The following is a 12222-nucleotide window of genomic DNA, read 5'->3' as shown; positions in this document are numbered from 1 at the left end:
AAACATTGTCGCGGGTGGTTCTGGGTACATATCGTCAGGCCCCCGTTCCCACCCTCCCTCCCCCCGTGAAAGCAAGGGCAGACAATCATTTCGCGCCTTTTTTCCTGAGTTACCTGTGCAGACGCCATACCACGGCAAGCATGGAGCCCGCTCAGGTAACCGTCACCCTATGTCTCCTGGATGCTGGCAGACGCGGTACGGCATTGCTACACAGTAGCAGCAACCCATTGCCTTCTGGCAGCAGACGGTGCAATACGACTGGTAGTCGTCCTCGTCGTGTCCGAGGTGCTCCTGGCCACGTCGGCTGGGAGCGCCTGGGCAGACATGGGCGCAGGGACTAAATTTGGAGTGACTTGACTAGGTCATTCTCTTTAGTCCTGCAGTTCTATTGAACCGTCTTATGGTGAGCGGGCAGGCGATACGGACTGCTAGCAGTCGTACTGTACCATCTTCTGCCAGGCAGGCAAGAGATGAGGATTGCTAGCAGTCGTATTGTACCATCTTATGCCAGGCAGGCAAGAGATGAAGATGGCTAGCAGTCGTACTGTACCATCTTCTGCCAAGCAGCCATGAGATGTGGATGGCATGCAGTCCTTCTGTTGCCGGCACCCAGTGCCGAGAGGCTGAACAACAGCTTGAGTTGGTTCGTTACCCGGTGTGCTACACCCAATAATTACAACGGGGTGGAGAAGCAGAAAAGTTTATTTGAAGCTTCAAAAAGGTACAGGGAGAATAAAATCTCAAATCCTGCACAACAGAGCAGGAAGTTACACAGGCTTTTATACATTTTTTTTTTAGCATACTTATTTAATAGCAAGCTGCTTTAAGTATTCATATAGCCAGCCAATTTAGTTTCCAGCTAGTTTTTTGATTTTTTGTATTATTTGTTAAACTATACATAAAGCTGCTTTATTTAGCATTGTTTTTTTATATTTTTTTTGTTTGGCCTTGCTTAGTTTCAGGCAGTCTGACTCTGCAACATACTGTTGCAGATTCTCAGCATAACTGCTGTGTGTGCCTCCAGGCGGGGGGGGGGGGGCAAGGACACTTGGGCCTAGCACGCAGAGCTGCTGCGAGTGCCTCCAGGCAGGAGGGGGGTGGGGCAAGGACACAGGGGCGTAGTGCGAGGGGGCTTCATCGACACTTGTGGTCTTCCATCCCCTCGAGTTACCTAGTGGCCATGCCCCAGTGTTCCCAACAACTCCCCCTTTTGAGAACACTTAATAGCCTTGGCTTTGAGTTTTTTTACTTGGGCTACTTATTTTTTTATAATAGGACTTTGCATAAGCACTTTGTGATAGCTTTGAAGAGAATGATTTATTAACTTTTGCAAAAGGGCTTTGATACATGATACTGCGCAGCATAATATTAGTAATACAAGCAGTACAGGAAAGAGAAGTTTTAATAGCAGGCTAAATAAACTATTAAGCCAAGATGACAAACCCCAGCCTGAAAACAAGGTTTGTAACCAATTGTTTTTTGGGGCAGTATAGGCAACTTGTGCTCCGGCTTGGGCATGGGCTTTAGTTTGTATTATTTTTTTATAGATTTTATAATTGTTATTATTTATATATATATAATATTGGGGCCCGATAAGGGCATAAATTTTTTTTTGGGATGCTAAGAGATAGTTTAAAGCTAGCTTGTTTTGGAGGGAAAATGTTTTGAGTTCCTGTATTTTTTTATTTAATGTTTTGATTGCTGATTTTAAATTACTAACCGAGTCCTCTAACTCTAAGGCCACTTTCTCAAGTACCATTTGCAGCTTTATAGTATAGCGGCCTATGCAAGCTAGGGCTGGCCCGGTAAACAGTGGCGCTATTTTTAGTACAGAGCATTTTATTAGCTTCTCGGTTGTGAGGGGATTTTTTATATTGCTTGCTAATGCTTTAGTTAGTTGCTGCAGGGGTTTTTTTTGTGATTTAACAGAGGTGTTTTGGGCATTTTTAATTTTTTTTTTGGGCAGTGAGGCTTCTTGGCACACTTTTGAGAGATGCCGTTTAAGGGTCTGATTGGTACGCTTTACTACACCACTGGCTTGCGGTCTTTAGGGCGTATGGAGTTTCCAGGGGATTTGTAAGGCATGTGAGATGCTTTGAATGATTTTTGACGTGAAGTGTGTTTTGTTGTCAGATTCCATCCACAGGGGGAGTTCAAAGCGAGGAATGAGCTCCTTAACAAACTTGAGGGCCACTGTCCTGGCAGTGCAGTTACGGCATGGGAAGGCTTCTGGCCATCCGCTGAACTGATTCACTATAACAAGGAGATATTTGAACCCTTGGGTCCGGGGAAACTCAGTAAAGTCTATTTGCCACACTTGTCCAGGGCCCGGAGTGGGTTTTAGGGCAGCTGGTGGCACAGGATGTCCCGGTCGGGGGTTATTCTTTTGGCAGACTAAGCAGTCCGCTTGTACCTGGGCAGCCAGGGGTCGGAGTCCGGAAGTGATAAAGTATTTTCCCATTAGCTGGATAAGTGCTTCCCTGCCAGCATGAGTGGTTTGATGTAGTTTCTGCAGCACTGGCCGGATTAGGCCCTTTGGTAAGAGGACCTTCCCTTCTGGGGAATGGAGCCATTCCTCCTTTTCCCGGAGACTGAGTTTGTCAGTTAGCTGTCTATCCTCCCCAGAGTACTGAGGGGTTGGAAGCTCCCCTACTGATGGGATAAGGGCATGCATATGGGCGTTCTCAGCCTGAGGGGATGGCAGGGTGGCAGCATGCTTAGCCTCTCTGTCTGCCCGGGCGTTACCTCTGGCCACATCTTGATCCTCCCTTTGATGGGCTTTACAGTGTACCACCGCCACTTCCGAGGGGAGTTGTACAGCTTCTAGGAGCTGGAGGATTTGGGGCCCGTACTTGACTGGGGAGCCTTGGGCTGTCAGCATTCCCCTTTGCTTCCATAGGCCAGCATGAGCATGCAGCACACCAAAAGCATACTTTGAATCAGTAAAAATGTTGACCCGCTTTTCTTTTGACAGTTCAAGTGCACGGGTCAGGGCTCTTAGTTCAGCAAGCTGGGCAGAGGTCCCAGCAGGCAAACCTTCAGCTTCCACAGTGTCATGGAGGGTCACAACAGCATAACCCGCCCTCCTTTGCCCATCTATTACAGTACTGCTACCATCAGTGTACCACTCATAATCTGCATTTGGGAGGGGTACATCCTTTAAATCCGGACGGCTGGAGTACTGGACATCTATGATCTCTAAACAGTCATGTTTCTGTTCCTCTGTTTCTGGCAAGAGAGTGGCTGGGTTAAGGGAGGGGCAAGGCTGTAGGGTGACTTCAGAGTTCTTTAACAGCTTAGCCTGGTACCGAGCAATCCGAGCCTGGGTGAGCCAAAGCCCTCCCTTTGCATTCAATAAGGCTCGGACCATATGGGGAGTATAGATTTGCATAATTTTTTTTAATGTTAGCTTTTTGGCTTCCTCAAGCAATAGGGCAGTAGCTGCGACCGCCCGTAAACATGCCGGCCAACCCTTTGCAACTTGATTTAATTGCTTAGAAAAATAAGCTACAGGATGCTTTCATGCTTTTAACAGCTGTGTAAGCACTCCTAGCGCTATTTTCCTGCGTTTATGTACATACAACTGAAACGGCTTAGAGAGATCTGGCAGGCCCAGAGCTGGGGCTTTTATTAATTTTTTTTTTAGGATTTTAAATGCCCTGTCAGCCTCTGGGGTCCAATAGAAGGGGTCATGATTTGCTCCTTTTACACAGTTGTATAGGGGTTTAGCCCACAGTTTAAACTTTGGGATTTATATTTTGCAAAAGCCTGCCATACCCAGAAATGCCCTGAGCCGCTTACGGTTACTTGGGGTAGGAATTTGACAGATAGCTTTCTTTTTTTTGCTTGAAAGCTGACGCTCCCCTTGCCGTATGTGAAACCCGAGGTACCGTACCTCTGGGAGGGCAATTTGAGCCTTACTCCGTGCTACACGATATTCCCGAAGTCCAATAAAATTTAGGAGGCTCACGGTGGCTTTAAGACAGGGTTTTTGGCCCACAGTGGCAATTAATAAATTATTTACATACTGCAGAAGGAGAGCCTCCTCATTATTTTACTTTTGTAGGTCCCTGGCCAGAGCTTGGCCAAAAAGGGTGGGAGAGTTTTTAAATTTTTGGGCCAACACTGTTTAGCAAAGTTGCTTTTTAATTTTTTTTTGGTCCTCCCACTCGAAGGAGAAGATCTCCTGTGATGGGGTGGCAACTGGGATGGTAAAGAAAGCATCTTTCAGATCAAGGACTGAAAAATGGGTATACTGTCCCCCTATAGAAGCTAATAAGGTGTACGGGTTAGGGACAAGAGGGTGCAGAGTCTTAACCCGTTCATTGACTGCCCTTAGGTCCTGTACCAGCCGATACGTGCTATTAGGCTTCTGTACGGGTAGAATGGGAGTGTTCCAGGCTGACTGATATTTCCGGAGAATACTATATATTAGGAATTGATTTATAATTTTTTGTAAACCTTTTTTGGCTTCCCTCTTGATTGGATACTGTTTTATTTGCACTGGGCCTTTTCCTGGTATGAGCTGAATAGTAATAGGGGTCTGGTGGGTGGCCTTTCCTGGAATTCCTGATGCCCACACGAGGGGGTACACCTGGTCTTCCCACGGGCTCCATTTTGGGGCTTGCATGGCTGAGGGCTCAACTGCAAGGGTCATGATCCAGGCATTCTCAGGGGGTAAGGTAAGGGTTATTTTGTTTTCAGTAAAATGCAGGGTGGCACCGAGGCGACAAAGTAGATCCCGTCCCAGCAGAGGGGTTGGACACTTAGGGAGGTATACCAGCTTGTGGGATATAGTCCTGTCTTTTAAAGCACATTCTGCTGGGGCATACACTGGGCACTTGGTGTCCCTGCCTGTGGCTCCCACCACAGTAAGGGAATCTGCTACTGGCAACTGAAGAGGCTGATTTACGGCAGTTCGGGCCGCTCCAGAGTCCACTAAAAAATCTATTTTTGAGCTTCCCACCCGCATCTTTACTTGGGGTTCCGGGGGTAGGGTGGTCCGTCTCCCCTGACACCCCTATTTTTGCTTTATTATTGCCATTATAGGGGCACCCCCCTTGTTTTTTTTTTTTGGGCACTTATTTTTCCAGTGTTCCTCCTGTCGACACAGGGCACACTGGTTGCGACCCGGTCGTCTCTCCTGCAGGCCCGGACGGTCGCGTCCACGGCCCCTTTCTCCCCAGCCACTTTTTTTAGTGCCGGCCTGTACCGCTGTTACTATTAATTTTACTTGCTTTTTTTTTTTGTTTTGTTTCTCTCAGACTATAAGCTCGGTTTGCAGTCTTTAAAATTTGTGCCATGGTCATACCCATTAAATTTTTTTTTTTGTAACTTTTTTTTAATATCAGGGGCTGCTCTGCTCGTAAAAATTCCCTTAATAATTGACTTAGTTGCCTGATTATCGGGGTCTGCATTAGTGTTCTGTCGAATGGTGTCCCGAATACGCTGTAGAAAGGCCCCTGGGCTTTCTTTTAAATCCTGCATTACTTTATATGGCTTTGCCCAATTATTATGTCGGACAGCCGAGTGACGGAGTCCATGCAAAAGCAACTCCTTATAGGAGGTAAGGCGGGTCATATTCCCATGATCATTTGGATCCCACCTGGGGTCTGCTCGGGGGACTTGTGCATCCGGGTCAGGGACATTAATACGATCCCGGTCGTACCGTCTCTGTGCCTCCTCCCTTGCCTTGGACACAACCTGTTGTCTTTCAACCTCAGACAATAGGGTTCGCAGGAGGACGTTACAATTATTCCAGTCCGGCTTGTGACTACTGAGGCACCCCTCAAAGACTGATATAAACCTGCTTGGGTTGGTGGAAAACTCTTTTGCCTGTGCTTTGAAAGCAGCCAAATCCACAGGATTAAAGGGCACATGAGTATAAACCTGCATAGTTGTGGCAGGACGCCTGTCTGATCCAGACCGGGCGACTTTAGTTTCAGTGATTAAGGGGTATAGGCCAACCATTGGGGACTTACAAGGTGTGGGTGTAGGGGCCGAAGGGGACACCGGCTCTGCCATTACAGTGGGGGTGGGGGTCTGGGGACTAACATTAGCTGCTACCAAACCAGTTGGAATCAGATTACAGCGCTGTAAAATATCTGGTCGAGTACATAAAGTCAGAAACAAATGCGCATACATATGTTTATTCCATTTCCTTGTTTTCTGACAGAACAGGAGTAACTGAAGGATCGTGTTGTAATTAATTGACCCTCCTGGTGGCCACCACTCCTGGTCCTCGAGTTAATATTGAGGCCAGTCAACTGTACAGAATTGTTTTAATTGGCTTTTAGTCATCGGATCCGCACCAAATACTTTTCAGTTTGCTAGAATGCACTCTAGGGGCGTACACCGTGCCCTAACCTCTGAGCTCTGTCCCTGTCCCATACCTACAGGGTAACTCTGGGTGTTCCCAGGTTCCAACAGAGCATATAATCCGGATTTTAAAAGGATCCTACCTGATCCAAGGAACCGGTTTTTCACCGTGGCCTGCAGCTGCTCCTCCCCCACGTCCAAGGGACCGGTTCTTCACCGTGGTCCACAACAGCTTCTCCACTATATGAGTGCGTTGCACCGTTGTGCCCTCTGGGGTCGATTAAATTGCGTCTCCTCCGAGGACCCCGATGAACTCACCGGTGCGCGCTGGGCGTCGGTTCTCGCCGCAATCCTTGACCTCCAGGAGGGGTCCGGGCAAGGCTAAATTGCAGCCTCGAGCCCACCCAGGGACGCCAAAAGCTGTTGCCGGCACCCAGTGCCGAGAGGCTGAACAACAGCTTGAGTTGGTTCGTTACCCGGTGTGCTACACCCAATAATCACAACGGGGTGGAGAAGCAGAAAAGTTTATTTGAAGCTTCAAAAAGGTACAGGGAGAATAAAATCTCAAATCCTGCACAACAGAGCAGGAAGTTACACAGGCTTTTATACATTTTTTTTTTAGCATACTTATTTAATAGCAAGCTGCTTTAAGTATTCATATAGCCAGCCAATTTAGTTTCCAGCTAGTTTTTTGATTTTTTGTATTATTTGTTAAACTATACATAAAGCTGCTTTATTTAGCATTGTTTTTTTTATATTTTTTTTGTTTGGCCTTGCTTAGTTTCAGGCAGTCTGACTCTGCAACATACTGTTGCAGATTCTCAGCATAACTGCTGTGTGTGCCTCCAGGCGGGGGGGGCCAAGGACACTTGGGCCTAGCACGCAGAGCTGCTGCGAGTGCCTCCAGGCAGGAGGGGGGTGAGGCAAGGACACAGGGGCCTAGTGCGAGGGGGCTTCATCGACACTTGTGGTCTTCCATCCCCTCAAGTTACCTAGTGGCCATGCCCCAGTGTTCCCAACACTTCTGCACCGTCTGCTGCCAGCCAAAGATGTAAAGGATAGATGGAGTGGGTCAGAACAAGAAATAGACCAGATTTGTTTTGTACTCATTTTCCTCCTCCCCTGTCTAGATCACACTGCACTCAGTCACAGAGAAGGCGCAGCGAGGTTAATCTAGCCATGTATCAATCAGAGGCCAGGCTAACCTCCTTGTTCCAATAACAACGATAACTTTGGTGCACCATTTCTTATTGGAACCCTCCGTGCAGTCCTGCCTGAAATACTCCTTGATGTACAGCCACCCCCTTTGTTGATTTTAGCTCCCTGAAGCCAACCCTGTAAGCCGTGTCGTCAGTCGCCCCTCCCTCCGTCAGAGCAACGGCAGACAATCGTTCCGCGCCTTTTTTCTGTGCGGACGCCATACCAAGGCAAGCATGGAGGCCGCTGAGCTCATTTTGGCAATTAGGAGCACATCAACCACCACACACATTATCCAGCAGTATATGCAGCACCAGAACATGGCAACGCGATACCGGGCGAGGAGGCGACGTCAGCGCGGTCCCGTGAGTGATCAGGACATGGACACAGATTTCTCTGAAAGCATGGGCCCTGACAATGCATGCATCATGGTGCTAATGGGGCAGGTTCATGCTGTGGAACGCCGATTCTGGGCTCGGGAAACAAGCACAGACTGGTGGGACCGCATAGTGTTGCAGGTCTGGGACGATTCCCAGTGGCTGCGAAACTTTCGCATGCGTAAGGGCACTTTCATGGAACTTTGTGACTTGCTTTCCCCTGCCCTGAAACGCATGAATACCAGGATGAGAGCAGCCCTCACAGTTGAGAAGCGAGTGGCGATAGCCCTGTGGAAGCTTGCAACGCCAGACAGCTACCGGTCAGTTGGGAATCAATTTGGAGTGGGCAAATCTACTGTGGGGGCTGCTGTAATGCAAGTAGCTCACGCAATCAAAGATCTGCTGATATCAAGGGTAGTGACCCTGGGAAATGTGCAGGTCATAGTGGATGGCTTTGCTGCAATGGGATTCCCTAACTGTGGTGGGGCTATAGACGGAACCCATATCCCTATCTTGGCACCGGAGCACCAAGCCGCCGAGTACATAAACCGCAAGGGGTACTTTTCGATAGTGCTGCAAGCTCTGGTGGATCACAAGGGACGTTTCACCAACATCAACGTGGGATGGCCGGGAAAGGTGCATGACGCTCGCATCTTCAGGAACTCTGGTCTGTTTCAAAAGCTGCAGGAAGGGACTTTATTCCCAAACCAGAAAATAACTGTTGGGGATGTTGAAATGCCTATATGTATCCTTGGGGACCCAGCCTACCCCTTAATGCCATGGCTCATGAAGCCGTACACAGGCAGCCTGGACAGTAGTCAGGAGCTGTTCAACTACAGGCTGAGCAAGTGCAGAATGGTGGTAGAATGTGCATTTGGACGTTTAAAGGCGCGCTGGCGCAGTTTACTGACTCGCTTAGACCTCAGCGAAACCAATATTCCCACTGTTATTACTGCTTGCTGTGTGCTCCACAATATCTGTGAGAGTAAGGGGGAGACGTTTATGGCGGGGTGGGAGGCTGAGGCAAATCGCCTAGCTGCTGGTTACGCGCAGCCAGACACCAGGGCGGTTAGAAGAGCACAGGAGGGCGCGGTACGCATCAGAGAAGCTTTGAAAACCAGTTTCATGACTGGCCAGGCTACGCTGTGAAAGTTCTGTTTGTTTCTCCTTGATGAAACCCCCCGCCCCTTGGTTCACTCTACTTCCCTGTAAGCTAACCACCCTCCCCTCCTCCCTTTAATCACCGCTTGCAGAGGCAATAAAGTCATTGCTGCTTCACAGTCATGCATTTGTTATTCATTCATCACACAAATAGGGGGATGACTACCAAGGTAGCCCAGGAGGGGTGGTGGAGGAGGGAAGGAAAATGCCACACAGCACTTTAAGCACAGCACTTTAAAAGTTTACAACTTTAAAATTTATTGAATGACAGCCTTCTTTTTTTTGGGCAATCCTCTGTGGTGGAGTGGCTGGTTGGCCGGAGGCCCCCCCACCGCGTTCTTGGGCGTCTGGGTGTGGAGGCTATGGAACTTGTGGAGGAGGGCGGTTGGTTACAGAGGGGCAGCAGTGGCAGTCTGTGCTCCAGCTGCCTTTGCTGCAGCTCAACCATACACTGGAGCATTCTGGTTTGGTCCTGCAGCAGCCTCAGCATTGAATCCTGCCTCCTCTCATCACGCTGCCGCCACATTTGAGCTTCAGCCCTGTCTTCAGCCCGCCACTTACTCTCTTCAGCCCGCCACTTACTCTCTTCAGCCCTCCACCTCTCCTCCCGGTCATTTTGTGCTTTCCTGCACTCTGACATTATTTGCCTCCACGCATTCGTCTGTGCTCTGTCAGTGTGGGAGGACAGCATGAGCTCGGAGAACATTTCATCACGAGTGCGTTTTTTTTTCTTTCTAAGCTTCACTAGCCTCTGGGAAGGAGAAGATCCTGTGATCATTGAAACACATGCAGCTGGTGGAGAAAAAAAAAGGGACAGCGGTATTTAAAAAGACACATTTTATAAAACAGTGGCTACACTCTTTCAGGGTAAACCTTGCTGTTAACATTACATACATAGCACATGTGCTTTCGTTACAAGGTCGCATTTTGCCTCCTCCCACCGCGTGACTACCCCCTCAAACTTCCCCCCTCCCTGTGGCTAACAGCGGCGAACATTTCTGTTCAGCCTCAGGCAAACAGCCCAGCAGGAATGGTCTATACTGAGTGTCCCTGAAGAAAAGCACCCTATTTCAACCAGGTGACCATGAATTATATCTCACTCTCCTGAGGATAACACAGAGAGATAAAGAACGGATTTTGGTTGAATGCCAGCAAACATACACTGCAATGCTTTGTTCTACAGTGATTCCCGAGTATGTGTTACTGGCCTGGAGTGATAAAGTGTCCTACCATGAAGGACGAAATAAGGCTGCCCTCCCCAGAAACCTTTTGCAAAGGCTTTAGGACTACATCTAGGAGAACCGCAAATGCCAGGGCAAAGTAATCCTTTCACATGCTTGCTTTTAAACCATGTATAGCATTTTAAAAGGTACACTCACCAGAGGTCCCTTCTCCGCCTGCTGGGTCCAGGAGGCAGCCTTGGGTGGGTTCGGGGGGTACTGGCTCCAGGTCTAGGGTGAGAAACAGTTCCTGGCTGTCGGGAAAACCGGTTTCTCCGCTTGCTTGCTGTGAGCTATCTACAACCTCCTCCTCATCATCATCTTCTTCGTCCCCAAAACCTGCTTCCGTATTGCCTCCATCTCCATTGAAGGAGTCAAACAACACGGCTGGGGTAGTGGTGGCTGAACCCCCTAAAATGGCATGCAGCTCATCATAGAAGCGGCATGTTTAGGGCTCTGACCGAGAGCGGCTGTTCGCCTCTCTGGTTTTCTGGTAGGCTTGCCTCAGCTCCTTCAGTTTCACGCGGCACTGCTTCGGGTCCCTGTTATGGCCTCTGTCCTTCATGCCCTGGGAGATTTTCACAAAGGTTTTGGCATTTCGAAAACTGGAACAGAGTTCTGATAGCACGGATTCCTCTCCCCAAACAGCAATCAGATCCCGTACCTCCCATTCGGTCCATGCTGGAGCTCTTTTGCGATTCTGGGACTCCATCATGGTCACTTGTGCTGATGAGCTCTGCATGGTCACCTGCAGCTTGCCACGCTGGCCAAACAGGAAATGAGATTCAAAAGTTTGCGGTTCTTTTCCTGTCTACCTGGCCAGTGCATCTGAGTTGAGAGTGCTGTCCAGAGCGGTCAGAATGGAGCACTCTGGGATAGCTCCCGGAGGCCAATACCATCGAATTGTGTCCACAGTACCCCAAATTCGAGCTGGGAACGTCGATTTAAGTGCTAATCCACTTGTCAGGGGTGGAGTAAGGAAATCGATTTTAAGAGCCCTTTAAGTCGAAATAAAGGGCTTCACTGTGTGGACGGGTGCAGGTTTAAATCAATTTATCGTTGCTAAATTCGACCTAAAGTCCTAGTGTAGACCAGGGCTAAATATTTCAAACCCCACCTCACATTTCCCTACACCAATTTTCCTACAGCAGACAAGCTAATAGCAAGTATTTATTGAATAAAATGCTCTGGGAATCATGTAGTTGTCTCTCTCTCCCCCCTGCCCTCTAACATGTTGAAGCTTCATTAATATTTACATTTTGTAATTGTTTCCAGTTAAGATTAGAAGGGTTGGGGCACAGCTGAGCCATTATTGTCCAAAGAAGCAAGAGAATTTTAACTAGCTCTATTTCTGCTTTTCAATGGAGAATGTGTTGACTTCTCATCACAATCTGTGTGGGGCAACTTTGTTCAAACTTAGTGGAGAGCTTTCAGATTATTTTTTAAATTAATGATTGCTAAACTGAGTAACACATAACTTCAAGTGAACAGAGAATTATACACCAACATTACATTAGTTTATCTGAATATTAGTATGTTAAGCAATACACCAAAGTACAGCACTATTGTGACTTCATTTCAAGAATTAAGATGGAAAAATTAAATGTTAAATATATCTAAATCTGGAAACTTTGGGACGACTTTGGAGACTTTAGTCATGTTTGTGAGCACATCCTCATGTCAGTGGTCCCACTGAAGCCAAGGGGACTGTTTCTATGAAGAAGGGCTTCCCAATATGACCCTTTAAGAATATTTCACCCCAAAGGACAAAAAAAAAAAAAAAAGGAAAGAAATATCCCATCCCGATATATCACTATAGAATGCCTGATTTTCCACAGCAAAGTTGCAAGAGCCATTGGATAACTATGCTATGTTTAACAAGAGAATAATTTCTAGTAATTTACTTGGCACATCTGTTACATAGTGCAACATATGGCAAAATGACTAAT

The sequence above is a fragment of the Lepidochelys kempii genome, chromosome 1 (genome assembly GCF_965140285.1).
Source record: "Lepidochelys kempii isolate rLepKem1 chromosome 1, rLepKem1.hap1, whole genome shotgun sequence".
Classification (NCBI taxonomy): Eukaryota; Metazoa; Chordata; order Testudines; family Cheloniidae; genus Lepidochelys; species Lepidochelys kempii.
Note: the sequence above shows the minus strand (reverse complement) of the source record.